Source organism: Cherax quadricarinatus, chromosome 56, assembly GCF_038502225.1.
Source record: "Cherax quadricarinatus isolate ZL_2023a chromosome 56, ASM3850222v1, whole genome shotgun sequence".
Taxonomy (NCBI): domain Eukaryota; kingdom Metazoa; phylum Arthropoda; class Malacostraca; order Decapoda; family Parastacidae; genus Cherax; species Cherax quadricarinatus.
In genome coordinates, this window is record NC_091347.1 from 23,739,964 (window position 1) to 23,753,674 (window position 13,711).

General features: G+C 44.4%; 1 protein-coding gene across 4 annotated transcripts in view; it reads left to right on the forward strand.

The window, feature by feature from the left end:
- Positions 1-602: 602 nt before the first annotated feature.
- Positions 603-13,711, forward strand: part of LOC128700680 (ELAV-like protein 4) — a 148,740-nt gene continuing 135,631 nt past the window's right edge. For 2 of the 4 annotated variants that reach the window (XM_070097222.1, XM_053793982.2), the window contains exon 1: positions 603-753. The gene's annotated coding sequence lies outside the window, so the exon portion shown is untranslated. The remainder of the gene's footprint in view (positions 754-13,711) is intronic. The other 2 variants (XM_070097224.1, XM_053793984.2) reach the window with 1 other exon arrangement.

The following is a 13,711-nucleotide window of genomic DNA, read 5'->3' on the forward strand; positions in this document are numbered from 1 at the left end:
GAGATGGGGGAGAATGGGTTAAGTGGTGCGTACTCTAACGAGAGGGTGGAGTAATCACAAGCAATAACAACTCTAGTCTTTCTCTGTCTCTCTCTCACACACACACACACACCTGAGTCGTAGTCAGCCATGGGAATGTTTGTTTGGAGGAGCCGACTGTTCCGTCACGGTGGTCCGCTGCACTTGACAGCCAACCTTCACCCTGTACACCTCGCTGTCTCTTTATCAATGATACTTCCGCGGCCTACCGGCCTTCTATGGCGCACACTTGAGCTTGGTTTCACTACAATATCGACAAAACTTCGTAGAAAGCCGGACGATACAGCCATGAGGCAATCAATCCAGGCCTCTGTAATTATTGAATTTCGCGCCTTCCCGAGCCACTGTCATGGGTCGTGGAACCGCCTAGGCGCTACGCTCGGATAACGAGTGCGTCATTTAAATACGTATTACAGCTCTTGCTTTATTGACTTTCAACTTTGGAGAGCGACACTATAAGCATGTTTAAACGATGAATCGTTCAGGGTACGAGAGGGTAGATAGAGAGGTGTGTGAGAGGGCAAGCGGCGTAGGGATACAGAGTGGTTGGAGTCCGGAGGCCGCCAGTTGGCCATTAGCTGTCACTTTAGTTGGCGCGCGCTCTGAGTGCACCATCGCTCGACACTACGGGCTTGGCTGTTTTTCCTGAGTTTCGTTAAGTTATTTTTTTTCTAGGGAAACTCCACCTGAAGATACTCTAGCCTCCAGCTACTGGTAAGTGGAATCTGAAGGTGTGTTGTGGGTACAAAGACCCACGGCATGATCATATCGATCTCTTGGCCTCGCGCGCCATGCCTATCCATTGCCGCCGCCCAATTCCCATGTATTGGTTTTGCCGCCGTCCCACAAGCTCGAATCACGTGCAACACACGTGTTCAGTCGTAGAATAATTATGTAATATGCTCAGTGCTCTAGAGAGCAACGGAGAAGTCAAAATAAAGCCAAGAAATGAAGTATTAAGGTTGGCGGGAAAGTGTGGGGGCGGGGAGGTGGGGTGCCGGGTTGCCTAAGGTTGGTCTGGCCACAGCCTTTCCTCGGTGCTGGGTGCCACACTGCACATCCCCGGCTCCTCTTGTGCTCAGTGCACACCTAGAAACCACGCTCAGTAAGTGTGGAGCTGAGGAACTTTCGTAATTGTGTAGCAGATGTGTGTACCACCTGTTCGTCTTTCGGGGGGAGGGGGGGAAGGCTGGGCCGAGCAAGTCATGCTATTATTTCTAACCTTTTCCATGATTGGTGACCAGTTTGAAGTTTGTTAATGAAGTGGTGGCTTTTAAATGAGTTTAAATCACGTGTGAAAAAAAGAACGTGAAGTCGCAGTGATAGTTGGAAGCGAAGTTATCACACCGTGTTTAGTCTCGTCTTCAGTCTAAAGCAAGGAATTTTTTTATAGCAAGTGAAACTTGTTTCAGTAGGATTTGTAGTGAGCCTAATTTACTCGTGAGTGGAACTGAGGTAAGCTAGTGTGAAAATAGCCACTTTATGCACCAAAACTCATATTTGCAGGTAAAGTTTTTTTTTTTCATCGATTTGTGCATTTTTGTGGCCAGATTAATGTCTTAGGACAAGCTTTCTTGTTATTAACGTTGAAGAGATTTTCTGTGCTAGGATTGCATTTCTGTATTTTTTTTAATGGTAGAGCCGAGATACTCATTTTGATGGTTGAACACAAGCAGTCTCATTTTAATGGACCATAGCAGTCATTTTTGAGTGTTGGATAGTGGCAGTGGGCCAAGGGCATCAACGGTAATGCTGGGGTATCTTTTTGTGATAATGGGGCATCGTTTTGTGATGCTGGAGCATGGTATCGTGATGCTGTGGGCATAATTTTTGTGATTGGGAGGCGTAGTTTTGTCATGCTGCTTGGGGCATCGTCGTGTGTGATGCTGCTTGGGGCATCGTCGTGTGATGCTGCTTGGGGCATCGTCGTGTGTGATGCTGCTTGGGGCATCGTCGTGTGTGATGCTGCTTGGGGCATCGTCGTGTGTGATGCTGCTTGGGGCATCGTCGTGTGTGATGCTGCTTGGGGCATCGTCGTGTGTGATGCTGCTTGGGGCATCGTCGTGTGTGATGCTGCTTGGGGCATCGTCGTGTGTGATGCTGCTTGGGGCATCGTCGTGTGTGATGCTGCTTGGGGCATCGTCGTGTGTGATGCTGCTTGGGGCATCGTCGTGTGTGATGTTGCTTGGGGAATCGTCGTGTGTGATGTTGCTTGGGGAATCGTCGTGTGTGATGCTGCTTGGGGCATCGTCGTGTGTGATGCTGCTGGGGGCATCGTCGTGTGTGATGCTGCTGGGGGCATCGTCGTGTGTGATGCTGCTGGGGGCATCGTCGTGTGTGATGCTGCTGGGGGCATCGTCGTGTGTGATGCTGCTGGGGGCATCGTCGTGTGTGATGCTGCTGGGGGCATCGTCGTGTGTGATGCTGCTGGGGGCATCGTCGTGTGATGCTGCTGGGGGCATCGTCGTGTGTGATGCTGCTGGGGGCATCGTCGTGTGTGATGCTGCTGGGGGCATCGTCGTGTGTGATGCTGCTGGGGGCATCGTCGTGTGTGATGCTGCTGGGGGCATCGTCCCGTGTGATGCTGCTGCTGCTGCCGGGGGCATCATCCCTTGTGATGCTGTCGGGGGCATCGTCCCTTGTGATGCTGCTGTCGGGGCATCGTCTCTTGTGATGCTGCTGCCGGGGTCATCGTCCTGTGTGATGCTGCTGCTGGAGGCATCGTCGTGTGTGCTGCTGCTGCAGCTGGGGGCATCGTCGTGTGTGCTGCTGCTGCTGCTGGGGGCATCGTCGTGTGTGCTGCTGCTGGGGGCATCGTCGTGTGTGATGCTGATGGGGCATCGTCGTGTGATGCTGCTGGGGGCATCGTCGTGTGTGATGCTGCTGGGGGCATCGTCCTGTGATACCGGGGACATCGGTGTAATGCTGCTGCTGGGGGCATCGTCCTGTGTGATGCTGCTGCTGCTGGGGCATCGTCCTGTGTGATGCTGCTGCTGGGGGCATCGTCCTGTGTGATGCTGCTGCTGCTGGGGGCATCGTCCTGTGTGATGCTGCTGCTGCTGGGGGCATCGTCCTGTGTGATGCTGCTGCTGCTGGGGGCATCGTCCTGTGTGATGCTGCTGCTGCTGGGGGCATCGTCCTGTGTGATGCTGCTGCTGCTGGGGGCATCGTCCTGTGTGATGCTGCTGCTGCTGGGGGCATCGTCCTGTGTGATGCTGCTGCTGCTGGGGGCATCGTCCTGTGTGATGCTGCTGCTGGGGGCATCGTCCTGTGTGATGCTGCTGCTGGCGGCATCGTCCTGTGATGCTGCTGGCGGCATCGTCCTCTGTGATGGTGAGGACACCCTCTTGTAATGATGCTGATACGATATTTCGTGGTAATGCTGGAAGTATCGTTTGGGGTGATGGTATTACTATTGTAATGGTGAAAACATCGAGATGTCCGCGTGTTAAAATGTCATTGTTCTGATTGTCACGGCTGCACGCGTACTTGAGTTTCTTAATTTGGTATTCCAGTGATCTAAGTGTAGCCTCATTTTGATCAAATTCTTAATGGAATTGGCTTTGGACTGACTTTCTCTACAGGACTTTGATGTTGAAGGGGCCTTGTTCATCGTGATGCTGAGGGGTGGGGGTCAGTTTTTCGTGATGCTACTTAGGGAGGCTTTTGTGTGTGTGCTGCTGAGAAGAACCTCGTTTCTTGCGGTGACGCTGAGGGGGCCCTGTTTCTTGTGGTGCTGAGGGGCCTTTTTTCTTGTGATTCAGGGCCCTGTTTTTTATGATGCTCGGGGCCTTGTTTTTTTCATGGTGATACTCAGGGTCCTGGTTTTATGGTGATACTCGGGGTCCTGTTTTTTATGGTGATACTTGGCCCTGTTTTTTGTGATGCATAGGGCGCTTTTTTGTGGTGCCCAGGCCCCTATTTTTTGTGAATGCTGCCCAGACCCCTATTTTTTGTGAATGCTGCCCAGGCCCCTATTTTTTGTGAATGCTGCCCAGGCCCCTATTTTTTGTGAATGCTGCCCAGCCCCTATTTTTTTGTGGTGATGCCCAGGCCCCTAATTTTTTTGTGGTGATGCCCAGGCCCCTAATTTTTTGTGGTGATGCCCAGGCCCTTATTTTTTTTGTGATGCCGAGGGCCTCTTTTTTTTTTTTTTTTTTTTAGTAATGCAGAGCCCCAAATTTTTGTGGAGATGCAGAGGTCCCTTTTTTGTGGTTATGTCCGGGGCGCTGTTTTCCAATGTCCTGATCCCTGGTATTTTTGTGATGCGGAGGGGCCTGTTTTTGTGGTGATGCGAGGGTCTGTTTTTGTGGTGATGCGAGGGTCTGTTTTTGTGATGCATGAGGCTCTGTTTTTGTGATGCATGAGGCCCTGTTTTTGTGATGTCCAGACTTTTTTTTTTTTGTAATGCCAAGGGCCATGTTTTGTGGTGCTGAAGGCCCTTTTTCTAGGGGATATGCAGAAGGTCCTTTTTTTAGGGGTTATGCCGAAGGCCTTTTTTTAGGGGTTATGCTGAAGGCCCTTTTTTAGTGGTTATGCCGAAGGCCCTTTTTTAGGGGTTATGCCGAAGGCCCTTTTTTTAGGGGTTATGCCGAAGGCCCTTTTAGGACTTATGCCGAAGGCCCATTTCTTTTAGGGCTTATGCCGAAGGCCCTGTTTTCAGGGCTTGTGCCGAAGGCCCCTTTTTTCAGGGCTTGTGCCGAAGGCCCATTTATTAGGGTTTAATGCTGAAGGCCCTTTTTTTAGGTGTTTTGCCGAAGGTCCAGTTTTCTGTGGGGTTATGCGTAAGGTCCTGTTTTCTGAGGGGTTATGCCTAGGGTCCTGTTTTCTGAGGGGTTATGCCTAGGGTCCTGTTTTCTGAGGGGTTATGCCTAGGGTCCTGTTTTCTGAGGGGTTATGCCTAGGGTCCTGTTTTCTGAGGGGTTATGCCTAAGGTCCTGTTTTCTGAGGGGTTATGCCTAAGGTCCTGTTTTCTGAGGGGTTATGCCTAAGGTCCTGTTTTCTGAGGGGTTGTGCCTAAGGTCCTGTTTTCTGAGGGGTTGTGCCTAGGGTCCTGTTTTCTGAGGGGTTATGCCTAGGGTCCTGTTTTCTGAGGGGTTGTGCCTAAGGTCCTGTTTTCTGAGGGGTTGTGCCTAAGGTCCTGTTTTCTGAGGGGTTATGCCTAAGGTCCTGTTTTCTGAGGGGTTATGCCGAGGACCCTTTTTGTGTAGTGATACCAAGGGCCCTTTTATTGTGGCGATGCCGAGGGCCCTTTTATTGTAGCTATGCCGAGGGCCCTTTTTGTAGTGATGCCGAGGACCTTTTCTTTTGTGGCTATACCAAGGGGCCCATTTTTTGTGACAACGCCGAAGGCCCTTGTTATTGTGGCGATGCCAAGGGCCCTGGTTAAAGTTTTTTATTTTCAGGTCTCTTCTGTGTAAAAAAAAAATCTGAAAACAACCTGCTTTGCATTGATTCAGATTTTTCCAAAAGCTGTATTCCTGAGAATTGGGAATAACTTGGTTTGTGGCGATGCCGAGGTCCCCTTATTTTGTGGCGATGCCGAGGTCCCCTTATTTTGTGGTGATGCCGAGGGCCCCTTATTTTTTGGCGATGCCGAGGTCCCCTTATTTTGTGGCGATGCCGAGGTCCCCTTATTTTGTGGCGATGCCGAGGGCCCCTTATTTTTTGGCGATGCCGAGGGCTCCTTATTTTTTGGCGATGCCAAGGACCCCTTTTGTGGCGATGTCGAGGGCCCTTTTGTGGCGATGTCGAGGCCCCATTTGTGGCGATGCCGAGGGCCCCATTTGTGGCGATGCCGAGGGCCCCATTTGTGGCGATGCCGAGGGCCCCATTTGTGGCGATGCCGAGGGCCCCATTTGTGGCGATGCCGAGGGCCCCATTTGTGGCGATGCCGAGGGCCCCATTTGTGGCGATGCCGAGGGCTCCTTTTTTGTGGCGATGCCGAGGGCTCCTTTTTTGTGGCGATGCCGAGGGCTCCTTTTTTGTGGCGATGCCGAGGGCTCCTTTTTTGTGGCGATGCCGAGGGCTCCTTTTTTGTGGCGATGCCGAGGGCTCCTTTTTTGTGGCGATGCCGAGGGCTCCTTTTTTGTGGCGATGCCGAGGGCTCTTTTTGTGGAGATGCCAAGTGCCCTGTAAATTTCTGTAATGCCGAGGGCCTATTTTGTGGGTGTTAATGGTAGTGTAAAATTTTAGGGGTTCAAGGCATTTTGTGGGAAAGTGAAGGTGTAAAAGTATGTTGATTGTGGTGAATGCATTATTGGAAGGTGGGTTGTAAGGCCATTATTTTGTTTAGTGGATGGTGAGGGCATTTTTTGTGGTGTAGGCATTGTTTAGGCATGAGGGCATTAATTGGTTGGGGATTGAATACTTATTTAAATTTGGGGAGGCTGGATGGCAATTATGTTTTTTTTTTGGGGGGGGAATGCGTTGTGGGGGGAGTTGTGGAAGAATTTTGTTTATTTTTGAAGGTGAAGTTAGTCAGGGTATTTTGTTGGTAAGAGGTAAAATTTTGTGAACGTGAGTTTTTTTTTTTCTCTCGAGTGATGACATTTGTTTTAGCTACAAACCATCTTTTATTTGATCATGAGGCTGAGGACATAATTTACAGAATTGAGGGAGGGTAAGGCTAAGGATTTTAATTTTGGTGGGTTTGTAACTTTCTATAGAGGCTTGTGCTTTTGCGCAGAGACTGTTGTGGGTCGAAGGTTGCCTTTTACAAATTGTCTAGGATGGGACGTAGGTTTTTTATATGTATATTTTGGAGGCAGAGGCTATGGGGAGGTGGGGGAGTGGGCAGAAGCCCATCAATTATTTAGGGGGAGGGGAGGCGAGGCGAGGCCTTCCAATTTGTTTTGCGAGGTCCTCCAGTTTTTGAGGGTGGGGAGGCTTTCCCTTTGATTTTGTTGGTGGTAAACCTTCCAGTTATTCTGGTGATGGGGTAGGCCATGATATGTAATAGAGGACGTACGCATTTGGGAGGGGATTTCGGGGGTTAGAAAATGGGTTTAAAACCCTCTTTGTTTGGTTTGGGTTACTGACACATCATTTCTTTTAGGTATGGTTCAAAGACCATACTTTTTCCAGATATAGAGATGCAAGGCCATCATAATGCTTCGGGATCAGAGGATATCATTTTTATTTAGTCAAGGTTCTTTTTTTTTATTATATTTTGTCTACTACCATTCCAGTTTTGTTTTGGTCCGTTGCCATCCTTGTTTTGATTGGTTGCCAACATTGTTTTGATTGGCTACCATCATATGTCAACTACCATTGTTTTTTGTCAAGAGAATTTCTTTTGGGGGTTGGAGGATAACAGATCTTTCCATTACATGTTTTGGTGTAAAACCTTTCTGAGGTTCTTCAGGTAAGTTTTCTACATGGGTGAATTTACTGTAAATTCTGCAGTACTGTATTACAAAGTATAAGCGCTTTGTTTACAGGCTGTGCTAGATTTAGTATTATTTTTCACTATTCCTTCAAATGTTTTTTGCTTTAGTTTGGGGGGGGGGAGAGTTGGAACTACAGAAATATCAAACATAGACAGGACTCGCAGCAGTGATTTTTAAATTGGAAAAATTCAGATTCAGGAAGGATATAGGAAAGCATTGGTTTGGTAGTAGTTGTGGATGAGTGGAACAAACTCCCGAGTACCGTCATAGAAGCTAAGACGTTGTGTAGTTTTAAAAATAGGTTAGATAAATATGTGAGTGTGGGTGGGTTCGAGTTGGACCTGACTAGCGTGTGCTACTAGGTCGGATACCGTGCTCCTCCCTTAAGTGAATGTGACTGACCTGACCGGTGGGAGAATTGGACCTGCCTCGCATGGGCCAGTAGGCCTGTTGAGGTGTTCCTTCTTTCCTATGTTCTTATGACCTGGACAACCTGAACCAGCATGGATTTATAAGATTATGGAGGTGTAGGAATAAAACGAAATTAACAGATGTGGTCTATCATAGGTTTCACTAAGGAATTTGACACTATCATGGAGTGATGGCATAGAAATGAGGGCAGCATATGTAATGGGGAAAGCCAAGCCAATGGATATTCAACTTTCTGACATACAGAATACTTTAGTAGTAAATGAAACAAATTCTAGCATTAGCAAAGGAAAAAGCTAGGTACCCCAAGGTGGTATCGTCCTGGCACCTTAGCTGTTCCTCATCTTCATAGCTGACAAGGATAGAAACCTTTGCCACAGCTTCATAGAATCCTTTACGGATGATGGCAAGAGGATATAAACGAAGTCTTCCATTTGGAACTTGTTAAAGAACACTTAAGGCAAATGTTTTAAACGCCAGGAAAGTAAGATTTTAGCAGAGTTGGAACACGGCCCGCATTATAGTGTATACTTGTCAATTTTGTATATATTGTTATTACACTTTGTGTTGAGTGATGATAGTTGTTTAGAATGTTGTATGTATGAGGGATTGTTAGAGATAAATTAGCATCACCTTAGATGTATTTCACATTCTGTAGTACTGTATTTCACATTCTGTAGTACTAAAATCAATACAAAAAATTGGTTGTAAGTCAGCATCATAATTTGTTGATGCTAATAGTTTGACTTTCGTTGGGTAAAAATAAATGCAATTGTCACCGTTTCCAATTTGACTATTTTATAATAAATATAATGTTTATACCTGGTTTATATGACATGTTCAGTAGTTATTAAAATGTTTAATTTTGGTTGAATATCACTTGCCCATTGTATTAGTCCAATGTATATTTTTTTTATGGGGAGTTTACACTTTCTTGCGTTTTAAAATTTCTTTAGCGGTCCACTTTAAATATCGATTGGTAAACAAATAAGAGGCTAGAATACTGTCTGCCATCTGTTGCTTTAAAAAAAAATATTGAATAATGGTGAATCGTTTCGAAAAGCAGTCCAGGAAACAGGACGCGTGATGAGTTAAGCCTCGCCAGTTCTCTCTTGAACAAGATGGAAATAGTGTGTTTATCAGCAACTCTGCCGTAATTGTTAGTGAGTTATGACGACTAAATGCTTATCGTTCGTGTAAAAAAGCATCACTAGCGACGTATTGTTAATATGCAATGCTAACTAATCAGTGACGTGCTAAATCAGATATTATATAGGTCCTTGAGAATGTGTTTACAGATATTATAGTTTTGTCAGTTTATTTTCAGTAAATTTTCAACAAGTTAACCATATTAATAATTAAAAAAAGTACGTACATGATATTTTTATATCGTGAGAACTGGTTTCATATTTATCATATTTCTCTTATCTGTTACTTGTAAAGTGCTAATAAGCAGATTAAAGTTGACTGACAAATTATTATACAGAAGTAGATGGAATATTTTGCATAATATTAATACTGTTTTTAAATGGTGTTTGTTGATGCATATAGAGCTAATAATAAATAGCTCAGCATGGTCGTAATACTGTACTTATAATTGAATACCATGCCTCTATGAAGCTTAATCTGTTTCAAGTAGGGACATGTTGATATGCCCAGAAATGTCCTGGTGACATTATAAATAAAGCCTTCCTCCAGTACTCTACTTGTAGGTTAGCACCAGCTTTCAATTTGGAAACAAAAATACTTAAAGTAGTAATTTAAATATAAAATTCCTTCTGAATATATATCCCCGAAATGGCTTGATATTAATTAGAGAGGGACAACTTGGACTTTCTTTTAATCTAGTCTATATAAATTTCTAGTTTATTCCTACATTATTTTATTTAACCATTGCAGCTTAGCTGTGTGAAACAAATATTAAAATAGACAACTGGCGGTGATGTTGCTTGTCACTCAGGTGAATCTTTTGAACCATTTTTGTAGCTAATTAAAAAACTGATAGAATTGGTACAGTTGGAAACTTTGTGTTAATACAACTCAAAGAAAGCCTGATGAACGTTTTTTTTCTTGAACTTGCATGTATGAAATGATAGTTTAAAAGAGTATAGAATTAGCTTTTATTACAAAAGTTTGTCTTGCTAAAGGATGTATAATTCGTGAAAGGACTGTTGGTATGCAATGTGCGAAATTCATAACCAAATACGTATTCTGTTTTCCTGGCATTGGAACTTGGTTTTGATAATTCCTGTTGGACATTTCTTTACTACTGACATTAGTTTGGGGGCATAATTTTAACTCGTTGAAACTTGGGCTAATAATGGGGCGTACGCGTCATTAAACTGCTGGCAAATCTTCAATATGTTGTCACTGGAGTCCGGGGGTAGTGAAGTGAAGCGTTTTAACTGGTAACTGCTTGATATTAAGACGTATTGCAGACAGTGAATTTCCATTGGTTCGATAGCTGCTGCATCTGATTTTACCCTTGTTTGATCTTTCAACGAGTTGTCAAATATGCCGAGTCACCTTGTGAACGCACACATCCCTGCTCATTTTCACCTTTAAAGTATTGAATTCGGGTGTATTTCTTGTTTTTTTTTTCTGGACCACGCCTTTTCTTTTTCAATGAAGAAAAATACAGGTGCAGAGCCAGCTTCCGTCATGATAACGTTTTGCTTTACAGTAACTGAAGCTTTATGAACTCGGCGAACTTGATAATCTCTGCAGAACAAAACATTGTTATAATAGCTTGCTTCCCCTTCCTGCCCCCCCCCTTCCCTCCGTGTCTTTATTTCTGTTGACAGTCCCACATTTGTATTCATTTACTCTTCATGTTTGCTTTTCTCAGTTTTCCTTTACTGTTTCATCATATCAGCTGTCACACAGTTTTTTCAATTTTTTCCTAGTTCTTTATGATCTCGACATTAGGGTTTGAAACCTGTTTCTTTCGTTTGTCGTTAACCAAACCTTACTCGTTTGCTGTTTCTTCTCATTTTTCTAACCTTCCGTGCTCGCTCTCATCTTTGCCTCGATTTGTCTACTTGCTTTCCCCGAAGGTTTGTCCATACACATGCCACATTCCCCTTCCGAGTTTGCCACATTCATTTTCCATATCTCCCTCAATTTTTTTTTCTAGTCACTTTCCACATTTCCTCTCTAGTTTCTCAATTCACTTGCCACATCCCCATTCCTGGTTTGTCTATTCACTTCGCAGATTTTCTTCTCAGGTTTATCCATTAGTCTGCTCTGCCCTTTTATTTGTTTATGGTGAACCCAGCATATTAGGAATTGGGCTACGTAATTTACGATTCTTGGTGTTCTAGTCCTCATCAGTTACAGCAACTTCCGTTTCAAGATTCTCTCACACACACACACACACACACACACACACACACACACACACACACACACACACACACACACACACACACACACACACACACACACACACACACACACGCGCACACGCACACGCACACGCACACACGCACACGCACACGCACACGCACACTCGCTCGCACTCGCACTCACACTCACACTTGAGTACTCCTTTGTTCCTGGCACAAAATGTGAGGTTGCATCCTGACTCAAAAAATTAGTGGTGATTGGACCGTTTACACAACAGGCGCAAGGAGATGACGTTCTGTTTGATGCTTGGGGCATGTCGGTTCTGAAGACAAAAAGAGCATACACATCATGCGCCAAATAATTAGATGAAAGGAATGTGGTGACGAAATGGGTAACTAGCGATCTGTTAATTACAGGTATCTGAAGCATTCTGCTGATGGATACTTCCTTGCAGGGATTCCTGTTCATCTCTGGAGATTTTGTCATGCCACTGTGAAGGAAGTTTGGACGTATACTTTTTAAGATTCAGCTTGGGTTTTTGCATTCACTTGTGTTTACCTTTTAGGAGTAACATTTTGAGAATCTTTCAATAGGCTTGATATATATTTTTTAATATTGCTGTTTTAACCTCTTCATTTCATTTTGTTGTAATTTCCACGTGGTGTGCGGTTTGTATGAATTTTTAATGCATAGATCGTAGTGACCTTTCGGTCCAACCGAGTTTTGTAAATAAGTCAAGCCTATTTCTGAAGTGCAAGCAGTTTGTCTGCTTGCTCGTCCGTCCTTTATCCCCTTTGCAGCTTGCCATTTGGCCCTACTTGCCGATTGTTCCCTCTCACTTACTCCTCATCCGTTTATACTGAGTTATCCACCGCCTATTTACCCCCCTTCCCTTCATAACTGGCTCACCCGCCATCCGTTTGTCCAGTTCCGCTTGCATGCCACCTCTCGCCCGTCTTCTGTTGTTTTCCCTTTGCTGGCCTGCCATAAGTTCGTTTCCTCTCCTTCGGAATCGTGTCTGTCTGCCATTTCAACAAGTATTCATTACAGTCATTATGTAGTCTGTCGATAAAAGCTATAAACACTAGTCTCTCCCATTAGTAGCTTCTTTCAGAGGATCATGCAACTTGCTGCTTGCAGCTGTTTTATACATTCTACCACCAGAATAATCCGGCTTTACTGGACATACGTCGCTTGTCTTACTTTGTAAATATGAAAATGTTAATAAAATGTTCTTTTGCTCTTCCGGGGGTTTCTAGTCGTTTGGCAAGGCGGGAGCAGGTGTTTCCGAATCTTCCCTATTAGAAGCTCTATGGTTCAGCGATAAAGCTTTGGACCTGTCAGTCCCAGGACCACGGTTCATGCTCTTCCCCCCCCCCCCACCCACCCACCGTCCATCTTTATTAATTTACTGTCTTTTATTACGATTTAAACTGAGTTCATAGACTATATAACTTTGAAAGAGATAATAGATTCACTGCAAAAGCTCCTGCGCTTTGGGGAGGAGTGAGTTGGGTTTTATTTGATGCCTGAGATGGAAATATGTACAGGTTTTTCTGAATCTTCCCTGTTGGAAGCTGAATCACAATTAAATTAACCATTCAGCATAGTATTAAGGTAATCTAACGATACATTATTAGGATTTGATCTAACGAAAATTTGGTGAACACGTTTAGTTAAGTCTTTATCCTTTCTTTTAATCGAGGTTGATTAAAATTATTGGAAAAAATGCCATTATCTCGTATAGGGATGGGACGATACCTGAATTTTGCCATTATCGACACTATTTTAGACTGGTATCGATACTATCAAAATTAGTCGATACCAAGCTATTCCCATACTTGGGCTCCTCCCTAATTTTTTGCAGATGATTTTTTGATAAACGCAGAATAATTGCGAAGATTTATCTCTGAGGCATTTTTTTCACCAAATCTATTACTAGGGAGACTTGTGATCGTCCTTGGATTTATTTTTGCGTTTATTAAATATTATAGAAACTATTGGTGTAAAAGTTTCGTGGGACGAGTGTGATTTTTTTTTTTTGTGACTTGCAGTATTCACTAACATTGCCTCCAACAGCAATGAAGGGTACGGCCGTAATGCACAAATCTCATGTAAAGGTACAAAAAAAAAAATTTGCTCAAGCATTTTGGGGTCCATCCGCCCTCTCGACCCATCCCCATTCGAAAGACTATCTCATCAGTTGCTTTTATGATTACGATTTTTATTACTTTCTTAATTCACTCGGATAAATCACTTAGTTTTTCCTCAAATTAAAATGCATATAATGTTTTGTTTACGAAATTCTTAAATGCGAGGAAACTAAATTGGCACCGTATGTGTCTTACACAAGTCTTAAAAAAAAAATCACCCAGTTGGGTCACCAAGCTGCAACCAAGTAGTTGCAGTTCTTCTCCTGACTCGAAATTCACTACCAGGGGGATGTGTTGGGTCAACGTCAGTTACTTCATCTTTGTATACCAAGGTTTTTCATCTTGGGGAAT